General features: G+C 41.2%; 2 protein-coding genes across 16 annotated transcripts in view; one reads left to right on the top strand and one right to left on the bottom strand.

The window, feature by feature from the left end:
- The window catches only part of GRPR (gastrin releasing peptide receptor), a 468413-nt gene extending 452150 nt beyond the window's left edge, over positions 1 to 16263 (bottom strand). For 4 of the 12 annotated variants that reach the window (XR_014834571.1, XR_014834572.1, XR_014834573.1 and 1 more), the window contains exons 1-2: positions 15215 to 15472; positions 12935 to 13135 (exon numbers count right to left, since the gene is read on the bottom strand). The gene's annotated coding sequence lies outside the window, so the exon portion shown is untranslated. Of the gene's footprint in view, positions 1 to 2564; positions 2727 to 12925; positions 13136 to 14855; positions 15473 to 16047 lie in introns of those variants that run through there. The other 8 variants (XR_014834575.1, XM_085006233.1, XM_085006236.1 and 5 more) reach the window with 5 other exon arrangements.
- The window catches only part of AP1S2 (adaptor related protein complex 1 subunit sigma 2), a 29905-nt gene continuing 27662 nt past the window's right edge, over positions 15762 to 18004 (top strand). For all 4 annotated transcript variants that reach the window (XM_003134953.6, XM_085008563.1, XM_005673456.4 and 1 more), the window contains exon 1: positions 15762 to 15897. The gene's annotated coding sequence lies outside the window, so the exon portion shown is untranslated. The remainder of the gene's footprint in view (positions 15898 to 18004) is intronic.

The following is an 18004-nucleotide window of genomic DNA, read 5'->3' as shown; positions in this document are numbered from 1 at the left end:
TCACCACACGAATTTTTTTTAACAAACCTATAAATAATTATAAAGTTATGTCATTTAGGACATGTAGTTAAATGATTAAGTTAGCAAAAGAAATGGAAAGCTGGCACTAAATATTTTAAATACAAATATTACCCTTTGTTGTACAGTAGAAATTGACAGAACATTGTAATCAACTATACTTTAATAAAAAATTTAAAAATTAAAAAACAAATAATACGGTGCTGATAAATTAAATTTGATCTGTTATTTTAAGGGGAACTGAAGATTATGAGGAAGTTACTGTGTTAGGAATTAATAATATTGACATTCCATGGTATGTCAGCTATGTAGTAAGCATAATGATAGGTTATTGACATATTTTATTTTATTTCATCTTCAAAATAATTCCATGAAATAAATATTATCAACCTCATTTAACACATGAGGAAACTGAGGTTCTGAAAGATTAAGCAAGCTAACTATGAAACCCAGAAAAGCCATGATTTAAAGCCTGAGTCTGTCTGACTTGAAGGGCAAGCTTTACATTTTGTATGGCGCCCTGAAAAGCTCTCCCAGGTTTTTGTGACAAACATTAAATATTTTCCAAATCAAAGTCCTATTAGAAAGAAACTAGGATGAGAATTAGGAAACTACTTTTACTTAATGTGAATTTGCAATGATGGAAATCATAGTAGGGAGATGCAGTTTCTTTAGCACAAAAAACCGCACAATTCTTCACTCTTAAATTAGGAGATATCCACGAGCAAAAAGAAAGCAGTTGAAGGAGAGAAAGTGGCTCAATTCTTGAATTCTTGAAATCATGAATATAAATGAGATATAAAATAGGAAAGCATCTTCCTGAAAAACAGGGGAGCTTCAAGAAAAGAGCACCTTAAGGAGTTCTCGTCGTAGTGCAGCAGAAACAAACCCGACTAGGAACCATGAGTTTGCAGGTTCGATCCCTGGCCTCCCTCAGTGGGTTAAGGATCTGGTGCCACCCTGAGCTGTGGTGCAGGTCGTAGACGCAGCTCTGATCTGATGTGGCTATGGCTGTGACTTAGGCCGGCAGCTATAGCTTCGATTGGACTCCTAGCCTGGGAACCTCCATATGCCAAGGGTGGGGCCCTAAAAAGCAAAATTAATTAATTAATTAAGAAGAAAAGAAAAGAGCCCCTTTATTGAGTGCCTGTGGGTTAGGCATTATGGGGGAAATTCAAAGCAAATTCCAGACACTGGCCTTCTACGCCATTTGTGCCTGACTATTCTAGACCTCTGACATATAAATCAGGAAACATTTCATTTCTGTTTAGGGTGGAGAGAAACAATACCAAACACACACCCACAAATCCCAAAAGAACAGCAGACTTGATCCCCAAATTGAAAAGAGCCTTAAGGTTCTGAGTGTCCGGCCCTTCATATAGTAGAGGAGTCCCCTCTGCCATGTCATTTGTTTGAACATTTCCAACAACTGAGAGCTCATCTACTTTGATTCCAGACTCCGAATTATTAGTAGTTACTTGTTTATATTCTATCTGAACTCTACCACCCCAGTAACTTTCATCCACTGATCCTTGTTTTCCTCTTGGAACTAAACAGAATTTTCTCTTATGCCCCATCTCTTTCAATGCTGTAAAAGAGCCATCTTTTTTGCCCCTAAGTATTTTATTCCCTGAGCTAACTAACCTTACTCATTTCGGCTGTTGCTCATATGTCATAATTTATAGCACTATATGATATGACTCCTATGAAGGAGTTGAAGTTGGTCTACATCCCTCATGAAATATGTTTCCCAGAATTGAACATAATAAATCAAAGTATGGTAAGACTGATTATCAAAAGCATAGAACAGTCAGAATACTATATTTCTATTTTAACAGCCCAAGATCCCTGTGGGTTTTCTTTTTTTTTTTCTTTCTTTCATTTTATAGCCTTATCATGCTCTTGGCTCTTATTAGCTTCGGGCCACTAAAATTCCCAAGTCTTCTTTTCCACATGCTGCTATTTAGCAAGTTCTCCCTATATCCTTAACTTGGGCCCCAGAGGTAGAACACTAAAACTTGTCCTATTTAAATTTCATTGTAATAGAGATGAACATTTATGCACTTATTTACACATTTATCCTGCCTTTTTCCAAAAGATACTAGCTGATACATCATTGCTGGGCCAATGCCAGTTTGGAATCTGCTTTGTCATCTAACTGCCTCCCAGATTCTTATTTTCTCTACACTGATAACCAGGTCCACTCAGCCTGTATCCAGGTTACTTAAAAAGGACCATGCTAGGAAAGCAACCCTGTTCCAAAGAGATCTTTGACAAAATTTGCCAGATTTGACAAAGATCCATTCATCAGCACTCTCAGGATAGAATGATTATGCTGCTAAATTATCCTATCATCCATCCAGTTTCTCTATTTTTTCAGCAAGGATCCATGAGAGTCTTTGAAAAATGCCTTGCAGAAGCACAGAAACTCTATGTCCACGGGATTCCTTTCATCTACTAGTCTAATAAACATATAACAAAAGACACCAAGGCCTGTCTGTCAGGCTGTCTCTTAGTGAATTCGTGCTGGTTTCTTTAAGGCTTACCTCTTTACTCTCTGGGAGTTCACACACCAGGCATTTGATATTCTTAATGGAGAATCAATCTTGAAATCCCTGTTAACATTTGTATCACCTCCATTCTCCTCATTTTTGAAAACCATGACATGTGCCCATCTCCTGTCTCCAGGAAGCACTTCTATTTCTAATCTACGAGAAATACAGATTGCAGATAATATTTCAAGGATCTCCTTGGAAAATTGTTTTCATGTTCTCAGATATGATTTCTCCCAATCTGAAGACCTGCATTCTTTCAGTCTGCATCTGTGGAATGGGAGTGAAGGTGGTAGGGGGAGAGGAAAGCTTCCCCAAAGAAAGGGAGTACTGTTTTTCGAAGGAGTGAGGGATATTGGGCAAACAAAAGAGACTCCACTGCAGCACTGAATCTTCAAATTCAAATACCCTTCAGCAAGTCTCAGTTCTCTCCAGCTAGTCTTTCTTGCATTAGTATTACAGCTCTGTGCTGTTTCTTGGTTTTACTCTTTGATTGCTACCTCCTTCTTCCCAAGTTTTTACGTGTCTTTTACAACCTGAACTCCTCAGAGAGCCTTAGCCCCTCTCACCAGCACATTTAGTCTCTTGGATTACTTCCTCCACTGTTATTAATAAGGGGCTCTAGTTCCTTCATATAGACAGCAGCGCTTTCTGCTTATTTGTAACTGACATTTCCAGGAGGTAGATGCATTCATTTGGTTTTATTGCTTTTAGTAGGCCCTGATCCCATTTTCGCAGTTTCTGTTACTAACACGGTTGAAAATTAGCCAAAGACCAGAGAAAATAAAGCCGTTGAGGGCTTCCAAGGTCAATAGGCTAGAAAATAAATTATTCCATTATCAGGATGAAAACTGAATCCTTGCATTAACCTTCCTAATTGTTTGCTTACCTTGTTTTTATACTTTCTAAGTGAACAGGAATAGAGCCACTTGCTGCTGTTCTCATTAACACTAATGATCAATAAGTAGAAATTTTTTTTTGCTGATTCTTATATTGTGTTCAACATTATGTATGCTTAATTTAGAGCTTATTAGGGCATTGCCAGTTTTGCTCATCATCTCCTCTATAAGATGAGCGTGTTTCTTAGGCAAGTAGTTAACATGAAGCAACAATGACTGACTCAGTTTTTGTCATTAAGCAAGGCTTTCAGTTATATTTACTGCTGGGGGAGGGGAGGAGAAGAAGCAAAAAGCATTAGCATTTGATATTGACTTATTTTAGATACTCCCAAGAGAAGGACATACTTATAACATTTTCAGCACTGAATGCTAATGACCAGAGCTGATTTGGGTGTACAGGGGAAGTGTCTGCCTTGCATCCACCCCTAAACTCCTTTGAGGTTCTTTCTACCCATTAAAATTGTGCTCTGAGGAGTTCCCATTGTTGTGGCTCAGTGGTAAAAAATCCAACTAGTATCCATGAGGATGCAGGTTTGATCTTTGACCCTGCTCAGTGGGTTAAGGATCTGGTGTTGCTCTGGCTGTGGCATAGGCCAGCAGCCACAGCTCCAATTTGATATCTAGCCTGGGAGCTTCCATATGCTGTGGGTGCGGCCACAAAAAGACAAAGATAAATAAATAAATAAATGTGCTCTGAAATGAAATCCCAATGCCTCCCACAACATGGATGAATCTTGAAAATACTATGTTAAGTGAAGGAAGCCAGACACAAAGGACCACATATGATATGCTTCCATTTATATAGAATGGCAGGAATAGGTAAATCTAGATACAGCTGATCAGCGGCTGCCAGGGGCTGGGGCAGGGGTGAAGGGTGTTGGGGAGACTGGATGAGATGGCAAAGGGGTGTAGGGTTTATTTTTTAGAGTGGGGAAAATGTTCTGAAATTGATTGTGATGATGTTTGCACAACTCTATAAATATACTAAAAGCCTTGAATTCAATTCCTTGTGGTTATAGAACTGAGGTCCCTTCTTTGGTTGGCTATTGCTGGGTTCACACTCACCTCCTAGAGGCTACTCTCAGGTCACATCACACTCTCTACCTCACCAATGAAGACCCCCCTCTCACCAAATCCCTCTTATGCTTCCAATTTCTCTGACTTCTTCTTCTATTAGCTGGAGAAAAAAATCTCTTCTTTTAAAGAGTTCCATATGATTAACGTAGGCCTAGTTTTATAATCTCTATTTTAAGATCAATTGATTTGTAACCTTAACTACATCTGCAAATTCCCTTTGGCCAAGTAGTTTAGCCTAACATAACATCGTGGGAATCACCTTATAATTCTGTCTTTCACTGTACTTTAAAATACATAGGGAGTTCCGCTGTGGCGCAGTGAAAATGAATCTGACTAGTTTCCATGACGATGTGGGTTTGATCCCTGGCCTTGTTCAGTGGGTCGGGGATCCGGCGTTACCATGAGCTGTCGTGTAGGTAGCAGACATGACTCAGATCTGGCATTGCTGTGGCTGTGGCATAGGCCAGCGGCTATAGGTCTGACTCGACCCCTCGCCTGGGAATTTCCATATGCTGTGGGTGTGGCCCTAAGAAACAAAAAATAATAATAATTTATATATATATATATATATATATACATGTATGTATGTATGTAGATGTATACATTCTTCTAGAATGATCTCATCCTCCTACTCAGCTTCATTTGCCAACTCTATGCTGATGACTCACAGATCTCTAGATCCAGCCCTAACCTCACTACTGAGCCTTCAGACTTATATCAACAACTCCCACTACCTACTTGGAGGCCCCACAGACAGCTGATTTTGGAGGATGAAAAATGAGTTCATCATTTCACTACCAGTGTGCCTTCTTCCTAGGTTCTATCTCTCAGGGGATCCTCCCTCAGGGACACCCTGACTTTACACTCATTCCCCTGCCCCTACATCAAAGCAATTCTACCTCCAAACTCTCTCCAGTCGACGTCTTTCTTTTTATTCCTTGTTAGGCTACCTTCACCTCTCATGTGAATTCTTCAACAGCTTCTCAATTGGTCTCTTAGCCACCCCTACTGTGGACATGGTGGCTCACTATCCATTCCAACTTCCTTATAGTGTTCATTCCTTCCAGAAAACAAAAAGCTACATTCCATAGCAACGTTTCCGGTTGTGATGAAGATTCCAACAACCAGGTGCACCTATGCAAGATTTGGAAGGGGAAGTGACAGATCATGAAAAGGGGGCCTCGTCTCTGCTATTTTCTGTGGGTAAGCATGTTACGGAGGCATCTGGCTTTCGGTGGCAGTTGTAGCAGGAGTCCAGTGTCTAGTCCAGCCACATGAGTGAAAAGAGCGAGGACCCATGGCCCCCACTTTGTTGCCAGCAGATTCCTGATTTCTCAATCACAGCAGAGGAGGTACAGGCTTGAAGCCAGCAGTTATGGAGACAGCTTCTTAGTATTCCAGCTCACTGATCATGGCAGACACGCTGGCTCCCTGATAGTCAAGTTCTGCGGTGTTATTCTGGAACGTTTTCCTGGAAACTCAGCCTAGATTTTGCTCTTCCAATCATTTTTAGACTGCTTCTGTTTGCATTACTTAGAATGATTAATTTTATCTGCAACTAAACTCAGAGTACAGTATATTCTGCAATTAACTACATTTCAACCAGAGTGATTTCTCTGAAACTTTAAAACTCAAATCTAATAATGGCACTGCCCTTGCTTAAAATCTTTCAATGTCCCTCAGTATCTTATATAAAGCCCAAATGTTTTAACTTTGTTTAAAATGTCCCATATAATCTGGTCCTGCTATTCTCTGCAGACTCTTCTTTACCCACGTACTCTCTGACCACACAGACCTTCTATTCAGGTCCTTAAGATGGTCGCACACTAACCCCTTCCTTTTCGTACATGCTATTCTCCCAGTGCAGAACACTCTTGCCCTGTCTTCTCTTGGCTAACTCCCCCCAACCCCCCCTCCCCGCCTTTTTTTTTTTCAATCTTGGCCTAAAGGCTGTTTCCTCCAGGAAACTTTCTCTGACCCCACCACCTATCACTATCACCAAAACTCCGGGTTGGGCCCTCTCCTACATGCTCTCACAGCACCTTGGCTTTTGCCCTTGCTGCTCTGAAACACTTACCCCACTGTACTGGGACTGCCAGTTATAAACTGTGCCCCCTGCCCTTATACCATATATCTAGGTTGTTCTCTATTTTATCCAAGTACTCAGGGAGTACCTGGCCCAGACTCAGGCAAAGAAACTGAAGTAATAAAGAAACTGAAGCACTTTAAGCAGAGTCTATCTCTATTGCATTAATATTTCAGAAAAAATACTCAGTTGGCCATGCACAAAAGGAATCGTAGTAATGGGATCAGATGGTGGGAAGTAGCTGAGACAAAGTTGTTTGCTGGTCTGACCTACAGCAATATTAGTGGGGATGGAAAGGAGGCGATTACTTCCTATGCTATGGTAGGTGGAGAGGACCAGAAAAAAACTGGTAACATTCAAGAAGCAATGATATAGAGGCTTACTAAATTTTCTTTTGGCATCCAATTCAAAGTAATTAACATTTTGAGCATCTACTCTATGCAAAGTATTGTATTAGATTCTATGATATAAAGACGAGTAAAATACTATTTCAGTCCTGGAGACTGCAAGAGTTTCAGTCAGCTAGTGGAGTCAGTATTTGTTTCAGAGAGATAAGAAAAAGAAATGAAGAGTTTATGATTGGGGGGGGCGGGGTGTGTGTGTGTGTGTGTGTGTGTGTGTAAGGTTTTCCACTTTACTTGTTTGTTTGTTTTTGTCTAAAGATAATGGACTAGTAGTTTATGTGCAACAGATAGTGGACTGTGGTGAGAAAACACTGCCTAGAGATAATACAGGGCTCTTAGTTCCTCATCTACCACTAACAAGACAGTATAATCTTGAGCAATTTGCTTACTTCTCTGGGGCTTAATTTCCCTTTGTAAAATGAACTTTTTGAGTGAAAGAGCTTTAAAAATCTATTCTTTTATGTATTTGTTATATTTAAAATGTGTGCATTATTTCTAAAAGTTTTTCAACTCATTCAATTAAAATGGTCATGTATTCTAAATGGTGCTTTAGGAGTTCCTGTTGTGGCGCAGCGGAACCAAATCTAACTAGTATCCATGAGGATGAGGGCCTTTCAGCCACATGATTTTTAAATTTTTGCATTATCTATTGCCTGGTACAAACACTAGGTTTGGCCAGAGGAATGTAAAGTTAAAGAAAAACCTAAAATCAGGTTTCCTGCCCCTTTGACAGATGAGTAGTTTTAACTTCTGGGCTCAGGTTGTATGAGGATTCTCTAAATGTCAATGGAGACACAAGAAGGAGCGTAAAAAGCAGGTTTAGAATGGATACAAAGAGCTAGCCACTTGAAAATGTTCCCCTCTCCCCATTACCATGGCTCCTTCTCTTTGTAATGAAGTGTGTAACAGCTTGCAAGAATGGCCAGTTATGCTAACAGTTATAAGAGATGAACCCAGAAAAAGTAAAAATTGCTAGCTTAATACAGAGTTATTTCTCTTTCACTTAAAGGTACAACTGGTAGTAGGAATGATGATGCTGGTAGTGGTCTGTGTGGTTGCTCCATGCAGTTATTCAGGAACCCAGGTTGACAGAGACTCAGCCATCTTAACAGCCTGACTTCCAAGGTCACATCGATGGAGCAAGAGCAAGGTGGAAGAGGCTTCCCTGTAGAAGGTTTTCTGGGCCCAGCCTGTTATCACTTCTTCCATCCACATTTCATAGCCTGATCCCAGCCCCATGAGAACACCTAACTGCAGGAACAGGAACCTAGCTGAGGAACAGGGTCTAGCTGTGTGCCAAGGAAGAAAAAGGGCAAATTGTGATTACTACGTAGTGGTTTCTGCCCTATCCAGGGATATTGATTCTGTCTAGCTGGTCCCTCTCAACCCTCTCCTTTCCACTCCATGTCTGTAAATGCCAACAAAGTGTTTCAGAGGTGATTCCTACTTGGCATGAGGAGTTGGAAAATATTTTTAGAGTAGTGGTATTCATCAAGTAAGCATCTGATTTTTAACGGTGCAACCTTCGAGTTTCTCTAAGTGCTCTAATTTGTAGCTTAGACTCTTAGAGCACATTAGCTTGTAAGGGCACACCATGATCGTAGGCACTGTGGGTTGTGCATATAGATTTAGTTTCAGGATCATATAACTAGGAATATTACTCTTCCAACGTTATCAGACTTAATGAGGTCAACAATAAAAAATATTCAGACCTCAAATTTCCTTTAGATCATTTGTCTGGGAAAATTATCACAATCCTGGCTTTTATCATGTTAGATATCATAACTTTTTTTTGGTATAGAGCAGTGGTTTTCAAAGTGTGGCTCCAAGACTAGCAGCATCAGCCACACCTGAGAACTTGTTAGAAATGCAAGTCTCACATAAAACTCCTAGAAGAGAAGATAGGTAAAATACCCTATAAAGTAAATCGCAGCAACATTTTCTTAGGTCCAACTCCCAGGCAAAAGAAATAAAAGCAAAAATAAACAAATAAGACCTAATCAAACTTATAAGCTTTTGCACAGCCAAGGAAACCATAAACAAAACAAAAAGACAAGTTACAGACTGGGAAAAATATTTGCAAATGATGTGACCGACAAGAGCTTAATTTCCAAAATATACAAGCAGCTCATACAGCTCAAATCAAAAAAACAAATAGCCCAATCAAAAAATGGGCATAGGCGTTCCCATTGTGGCTCAGTGGATGACGAACCTGACTAGTAACCATGAGGTTGCAGGTTCAATCTCTGGCCTTGCTCAGTGGGTTAAGGATCCGGCGTTGCCGTGAGCTGTGGTGTCGGTTGCAGACTCGGCTCGGATCCTGCGTTGCTATGGCTGTGGCGTAGGCCAGTGGCTACAGCTCCAATTAGACCCCTAGCCTGGGAACCTCCACATGCCGTGGGTGCAGCCCTAGAAAAGGTAAAAAAATAAAAAAATTAAAAATTAAAAATTAAAAAAAATAAAAATGGGCATAAAACCTACACAGACATTTCTCCAAAGACACAGACAGCCAAGAGGCACATAAAAAGATGCTCAACATCACTAATTATTAGAGAAATGGAAGTCAAAACTACAATGAGATATCACATAACACTGAAGACTGACCATCATCAAAAAGTCTAGAAATAATAAATCCTAGAGGGTGTGAGGAAAAGGGAACCCTCTTACACTGTTGGTGAGAATGTAAACTACTGTGTAGCCACTATGGAAAACAGTATGAAGGTTCCTTCAAAAACTAAAAATAGAACTACCATATGATCTAAAAATCCCACTTCTGGGCATATATCCAGAAAAGACAAAAAATCTAATCCAAAAAGATAAATGCACCCCAATGTTCACAGCAGCACTATTTACAATAGTTAAGACATAGAAGCAACCTAAATGTCCATCAACAGATGAAATAAAGAGATATGGTCCGTATATGCAATGGAATATTACTCAGTCATAAAAGGGAACGAAATAATGCAATCTGTAGCAACATGGATGGACCCAGAGATAGACTGTCATACTAAGTGAAACAATTCAGACAAAGAGAAATATACGATATCACTTACATGTGAAATCTTAAAAAATGATACAAATGAATTTATTTACAAAACAAAAATAGACTCACAGGCATAGAAAACTTATGGTTACCAAAGGGGAAAGGAGGCAAGGGGAGGGATAAATTAGGAGTCTGGGACTAAGAGATAACACTACTCTATGTTAAGAGATAAACAAGAAGGACCTACTGTATAGCACAGGGAATTATATTCAATACCTTGTAATAACCTATAATGTAACAGAGTGTGAAAAAGAATATCTATAGATATAGATAACTAAATCACTTTGCTAGACACCAGAAGCTAACAAAACATTGTTAATCAACTATACTTCAACTATTAAAAAAAAAAAAAAAAAGAAATGCACTTCTCAGCCTCACCTCCTCAGATTGCTGAATCAGAAACTCTGGGGATGGGGCCCAGCCATCTTGTGTTCTCACGAGTTTTCTAAAGAAAACTAGAAGCACTGGTCTAGTTGAGTTAGATCACTGTTGAAACATTTCATCTTAAGGACAACGTTAAAAGAAAATTATTTGAAATTGTTTTGTTGAAAGCATATCGAATCTCTCTCTTATACTGCTCTGAATTAAGAGTGTTGTAGAAAACTCACAGAATGAAAAGATTGTTAAGACCTCTGGGAGGTTATTAGGGCAAATAGTTTCCAAAGACATCAGTTATAGAATCAAAGGTTCTATGAAGCGTCTCAAGGGGTTTCCTGAAAGAAAATATATTAGTGTTTGACTGGTGACAGCTCTTCTGACTACTTAGGGTGGCCAAAAGACACGGAATTCTGTGTCAGGAGAAATGGTATTGGGGCTTTAGGACAGAGTTAACATTTTACTTGTCTTTGTATCTCCACTGCCTTCCAGAGTGCCCAGCACAGAGCAGACACATAATAAACATTTATGTTAATGAATGAATGAATGAATGGAACAGTCATCTCCTGCATCCCAGTTCTAAATAACTTCCACTAATATTCTGGGATCACTTTGAAAAAAAAAATCCCATTTGGATAGTACATTCTAGTTACTTTAAAAAATACTGACTTCATCATGTATGTGGCCAGTCTTTTCAGCAGTTAAGGATTTTACCTATCAAATATTAAGAATGATTCCAACTCCCCCAATAGAAAAGAAACCCCTCTGAAGATAAGTGCTTATTCTAGTTCTTGAAATGTCTATGGATTATCTCCGTTGCTGAGTGGCAACGTTTTCAGTGACTAACTCAGGGTTTCTCCACTTCAGCACTATTGACATCTTGGGTTGGCTAATTCTTTGGGATGGAAGCTGTGCGATACATTGCAACAGCATCACCAACTCAACCCCCACCCCACTGTGATTACCCAAATGTCTCCAGACACTGCCAAGTGTCCCCAGGTGGGGGATAAAATTGCTCAGGTTGAGAATCACTGCTCTAACCTAAAATTAAATGGAGAAGAGTAGTTTTCCTACATTTTATTCAAAACTATGGAAACAGGCTTCAAGAAAGAGCATATGTCTTTTGCTCATTGTTCAGGACTTTGGCAGTGACAGCTCTATCTATAAGAAATGATTTGGTTCTCAAATCCTCATTATTTTAGGCCGGTCTTTCTTGAAACAACTTTATCTTTGGAAATGCAAATTCGCAAATTCTAAGCATCTTTTTTTTACACTTACTGTGATCTTCTATACTGATTCAGCACTGAATTTCATCATAAGACATTTTTATTTAATAAATTTTAAATAATGTATAGACTGGCTGAAGGAACACTGTACAAATCCATAATACAGTGTTAGCACTAACAGAAGGGTTTTTATCTACTTCATTACAGTATTTTAAAAAATTGTCTAAGGAAAACCTACACTAAAATAAAATTTAATAATAACCTTTATTACTTTCTACCTCAATATTGGTCCCTGGAATGAAAGTCATCATTGCTTCTGGAATTTACTCCCTGGTATTGAAAGAATATGCTAATAACTCTATTTATGATTTATGTTAGATCTTATCTATTTTCTTACTGCTACTGCATGAGGATTTAATATTATTTCAACATCCCCTTACTTCTGTCCTCCATATTCTCAATATAAACCTACTACAAATTTTACTTCAATCTTCAATGTTTAATGATGTACCCTGACATCCTTGTTGATATCCTCATGCTAATGTCCCTTCCCTCATTGTCCATGTGGGTCTATACTTTAAATATTCCTCTTTTTTTTCCCTCCGTTTAATGGCATTTTGAGAGGGAGAGGACATAAAAGCATATGGCCATCACACATTTAAAAGGAACCTAGGAGTTCCCGTTGTGACGCAGTGGTTAACGAATCTGACTAGGAACCATGAGGTTGCGGGTTCGGTCCCTGCCCTTGCTCAGTGGGTTAACGATCCGGCGTTGCCGTGAGCTGTGGTGTAGGTTGCAGGCGCGGCTCAGATCCCACATTGCTGTGGCTCTGGCGTAGGCTGGTGGCTGCAGCTCTGATTCGACCCCTAGCCTGGGAACCTCCATATGCCGCAGGGGCGGCCCAAGAAATAGCAAAAAGACAAAAAATAAAAATAAAAAAAATTAAAAAATGAATAAAAGGAACCTAAAACTTTTAAGTTTTGAAAACTTATAAAAGATTACATATAAAGTCTCAAAATTTTATTGTTAGAAGACGGAATGTCTATTTTATCCTCATCCCTTGCATTTAGCACAAATAAAAGCTGGGCACCTTTTTTAAAAAAAATAAACTGATTTTAAGTAGACTTACTGTGATCATTTTGCAGCATATATAATTATTGAATCATGTTGTACACTTGAAACTAATATAATGTTATATGCCAATTAATCTCAATAAGAACATAAATAAAATAAAAAGCAGGTTACCAGAAATACCTCAGCTCTTCTTCCCCTTCTGTACACGTGGGACACGGTCATCATTCTTATTTTAGGATAAATATGTTCTTCTCTCTCCTGACCTTGTCGAATTTTCCTTTTTCTACCAGGGCCACTCAAACCTGGGAAACATCAGGCAGCCTTGCACCATGAAACTACATGTTCTTATTCCATGAGAAACAGTCTTGTAATAAATGTCTCCTGTATCAAAAAAAAAAGGATAAAATCTGATTTTTAGTTTTTCATAAAAAATAATTTCTGTACCATCAATCAATAACAACCAAGAAATCAGGACCACCCAGATAATAAAAGCAGTAGATTAAAAAAAGATACCCTATTAACATGACAGATGAAGAAGATACTAGGTGAGAAGAACTGGCTATATGAAAAAGAAATCGTGGAAATTGTGGGAATCAAAGTCAAGCAGTTAACTACCAACAAAGACAATAACAGTGCTTCTTTTGTCTTTCACGGTGAATGCACAATTAGCACTCAATACTAAGACTGGGGAATAAACCATCTATAATCTACTGAAAAAGACCATCTGCTTCTATAAATTTTGTTCTTATACACTTGCCAAAAGAAGAGAACATATTAACAAAATAATGGGCCCTGCACCGTTAATTGCTAGGTTGTTTGCAGTTGTGCTGTTGCTATTAGAATTTAATAAGCCATTCCTTCTGCTAAATTAATAAGCAGCCAAGATTATGTAATAACTGCTTTCAGCTGCTAATTATTTTTCCCATAATTCCTTTCCCTCCCCCCCCCTTTTCCTGGCTAGGAACACCAGAGATTGCCAATATGTCATCAGCAAGTCTCCTGTCTTCATCCTCGTTTTCAGAACCATAGACCAATATTAGGAGCATAACCAATGAGCTTAAACTTGGAGGTAGTTATCCAGTTATCTCAGGCACCTTTGAGGATATATGAGTTTTGTACAGAAAAAAAAAAGGGAAAAGTAGCATTTGGATTCAAAGGTCAAGTTTTCATTGCACAGCAATAGATCTATCCTTGACTGGCTAATGGCATCTGTTTTGTGTAGTAAGGGAGAAAAGAGATGTGCCTCTGAGCCATGATTGGTCAAGGTGCTGAGAGAAATTTGGGCGGTGGGGCCTAAAGATCTCCAGAAAGCCAGTTCTGTTTTGTGTTGACCACTTATTTAACACTACAGTATACATTAAGCATAAGCACATTTAGTAATTTTCCAAGTAGCATAGTAGTGCTTAAAAGGGGAGGTATTGCACATTTTTATTTTGCTAAAGAAGGGCATTAAAAAATGCCCTCAAATCTCTATTATATACTACCTCAGTTTTATAGACATTTTCACACGCACAAAAAGAGCACTACCCCTAATTAAAGATTCTTTTAAACTGATTAAATTTAGCTTCATGAAAACTTAGCATCTCTTTTTCCCTTTGGACTGTTAAAAAATTCTGGTGACTATGTTTGGGTACCTCTGCATAAAGGGCACAGCTTAACAAAAGCAATTTTCTAGCTTCCTTTGTAAGAACCTCAGTGACTGGGATAATGAATAGCATTCGACATGAGAAACCCGTGGCTGTTCAAGCAAGGTCACTTAATCCCATGGGGCTCCCCTTTCCTCATCTGTAAAAGATGAGTCGGACTAGATGATTCATCCATTCTTTCATTCAAAAAAATATGGACATTCATTATGTGCCAGATAAAATGCTCAGCACTATGGCTCTTAACAAATCTATCATTTTACAGTCCTCACCAGTCAACTCGCGTTTATTACTGGGGTTATACACCAGGCAGTGAACTAGGTTGAGATGCAAAATGAATAAAAGTCAAAATGTGCTAAATAGAAAGTTAATGGACACAGGGGAATGCAAAATGAATAAAACTCAAGATGTGCTAAATAGGTTAATAGGCATATGGGCGAAAGAGGGTTCATTCTTACAGGGTTTGAAAGTGAAGCTTCACAGATGTGACATTTGAGAGCAAGGGCATGCCAGGCAGAGCAAGTCGTCGGCAATGCTAAACTGGAACCCAGGCGGCTGTGAGGGAGGAGGGGGGTGACTCCGTGTGAAGGAAGCGGAATCTTGAAGATGAGGTGCTGTCTGGGCTTTTCTGCGGAGAACGTACAGTAACTCCTCAGGTCCGCAGCACTGAGGATGGGCGAGGTAAGCCCAGGGAAGAGACACTCGCACAGCTTGGGGCGAAAGGTGTCTAGGGCTGTAGCAGTGTGATGGGGAGGAGGGGCCAGATTCCGGACAATTTTGAAGCAAAGTAATTGCAAAAAGCCCTCTGAACGCGTACCCGAGCTCCACGGAAGAGCCGACTTGTTTTCCCCAGAGTTGCAGCAGTCCCTCTCTCCCCTCACCAACATCACCGGGCAGCACACCTCCCAGTCCCACCCTCTCAGAGCAAGGAGTTGTGGTAGCTCGAACACGCCTCTCGGCGGCCCAGACCTTCCCCGCCCCGCAGAGAAGGGTCGACAAAGGGCACCGCGAAATACTATCTTCTCACCACTAAACTGCCGGGACTGCAGCGCGCGCGCGTCCCTGAGGCACATTCAGGAGTGCGCAGGCGCGCCCGCCCTGCCCATAGCCGTTTCCGGGTCACGTGGCCTGGCTTCCGGTCCGGACCCCCACCCCCCACCCCTTGGTAGAGACCCGGCCAATCGGCTTCCCGGGACCGCGCGGTCACCTGAGCTGCCTCCAGTGCCGTTGGCGACAGCCGAGCAGCTTCCAGCGCGCCGCCCAGCCCGCCCCTCCGCTCGCCGCAGCCCCGGCTCCTCCTTCGTCCGGCCCCCGGGGCGGGGTTTGTCGGCTCGCCCTCCCCTCGCCTCTTAAGCCTTCCCTCTGCGAACCGGGTCCCCTCCCCACAGCAACACGGCTTCTCTTCCTCAGCTCAGCGACAGGGGCTTCCCCTCAGCCGCCGCCGCCGCCGCCGCCGACGCCGCCGGCCGAGCCCCGCCGCGCCCGCGGCCCGCGGCCGCCGTAAGTCCCGGGAGACGAGCGGGAGTGCCGGGGACAGGGGGCGAGGAGGGAGGGTCGGGCGAGACCCCCGCCGTCCCGCGAGCGCCCCGACCACCCCTGCCCGCGCCCACCCGCCTGGCCCGCTCTGGGGCACCGCGCCCCGAAACTCACTTCTTTTGGCGTCCGCGCCCCTCTCCGCTCGGCGCCGCGCTCCGGGATGCGGGGGCCAGCCTCGGACGCTGCGGCGTCCCCGCAGCACCTGTGGTTCGGGAATCACCTCAAGTTTTGCCGGGCATTTGCGGGAGAGGTCGGCTGCCGGGGGCGGCGACGACCGAGGACCCTTGGCGCCCCCTGCGCGGCGACGGTTGCCATTGTCTGCCCCGCTCCTGCCTGTCACCTCGCCCCGGCTCGGTCAGTGATGGAGTGCGGTCCCGTGGGGCGGCGGGGAGCCATCGGAGACGGCCGGACGGGGTAACGCTGGCCCCGAGCCCGCTCCGCGGCCGAGCCCATTGTTTTTAATACCAGTCTCGAGGAATTGAGGCGCCCTGTGATTTGCAGCAAGATCAAAGCGTTGGTTTTTAACTAGAGGGAAGGAATACTTGTGCCTGGCGACCGGGTATCGTCCCGTGCTAACATATAATTTATTTTTCAGGAGAGAATGATTTATTTGTCCGAAAAAGTGGTGGTGGGGGGGAGGTACAGGACCCTACCATAGACTGTCTTGAGTCCATACTCCTTTTGAAAGCAAACCCCCAGCCCTCCTGGTCCCCGAGATCCTGGAATCCGGGTCTGTTCTTTTCCAAGTTCTGCTAACGGGTTTGCGTGAAACGTGGTCCAGTTGATGCTTTACTTGCTGTCCCCTTCTAGTGCCGCTATCTTAGCAGCACTTCTGTGTGAGGCGCTTTGATACCACGAGTATTATTCGTTTATTTCGTGCCACTGATGCGTTTTAAGTGAGGTATAATCAGCCAGTTTTAACTTTAATAAAGTTAAATTGTCACATCGTAAATTTCTAAATATCTTATTGATGCCCATTTGGATTATTACAAAAAGCGACGATAATTTGTTAGCAAAATGTGGGGCCCATTTTATTCGGAATCGATTGTATAAATTCCCCCACCGCATGTTCGGATGGAGTACGGTGCGGTGAATGTAAGTCAGACTGAATCTTAATTGCACTATTGCAGGAACTTAGAACAGTTAAAAGAAAAAAATATGTCTGAATTCTACCTTTAAATTAATTACCTTTGTAGAAACAGTGCTTATCTGTTTGCAGTTGAGAAGACTAGTTGAATTATAAGAAACTTTTCTTGAAAATTAAACATGTAAACTAACCAACATTTGCAAATTCCAAATAAACGTGTACAAAATAGTTTGTGTAAAATACGCTAGAGTTCAGCAACCGCACCATCTGTAGATGCTGTTTTTTATCCTTTTAAATGAATTTTGTGTAATTTCTGAATGTGTGTAGCTCTTACTTTGGCTTTTTAAAGGTTTATATTCTCTTAGGTAAAAATATATTAACTCACTTTATTGAGTGTATATTTATATTGGTATTTTTAAAATGAGGTGAAAGGGGGTACTTGAGTCAGGCTTTTCTTAAGAAAAATTGTGCTTATGGGATTTCTTTGGTTCATATTTTAGATCGTTTGTTTTGATTAAACTAAGCGTAAACTGAAGAGAGCATTCTAAGTGATAGCTATCTGTCTACTAGTAATTCGGTCTGGAGCTAGAATAGCCTGTTCTGTTTAGAGTAAAAAAAAAATAGCAGATCTGTTTCTTTAAAATACACCTAAACCAGTTGATGTCAACAATCTCTATTGATGCATATACATTCCAATAGCTCAGGTGCGCGATAGTTTATTAAATTCCAAGAATTCTTTCTTTTTCTTAGAATTTTCACTTCACCTATGTTTGTTCTCCCCCCAACCCTCCAAACTTACCTGAAACAAGGTGGGGTGGGATGATTTGCATCTGCTGGGAAGATCTTTCTACAAGAATTTCCTGCTGTTTGAAATGGCATAGAAATATTGATGACTACTCATCATTTGTTAGCTAAATGCCCTGTCCCCCAAAGCTTCTCTGTGCAACTTGTCATCTTAATCTTAACTTTATAGACTCAAAGTAT

This window comes from Sus scrofa, chromosome X (assembly GCF_054392235.1).
Source record: "Sus scrofa isolate SSC_HxYL_T2T_F1_AM1 chromosome X, Sscrofa_HxYL_maternal_Yorkshire_Landrace_v2.0, whole genome shotgun sequence".
Classification (NCBI taxonomy): domain Eukaryota; kingdom Metazoa; phylum Chordata; class Mammalia; order Artiodactyla; family Suidae; genus Sus; species Sus scrofa.
The sequence above is the reverse complement of the archived record's forward strand: the minus strand, read 5'-3'. Positions and strand labels throughout refer to the sequence as shown.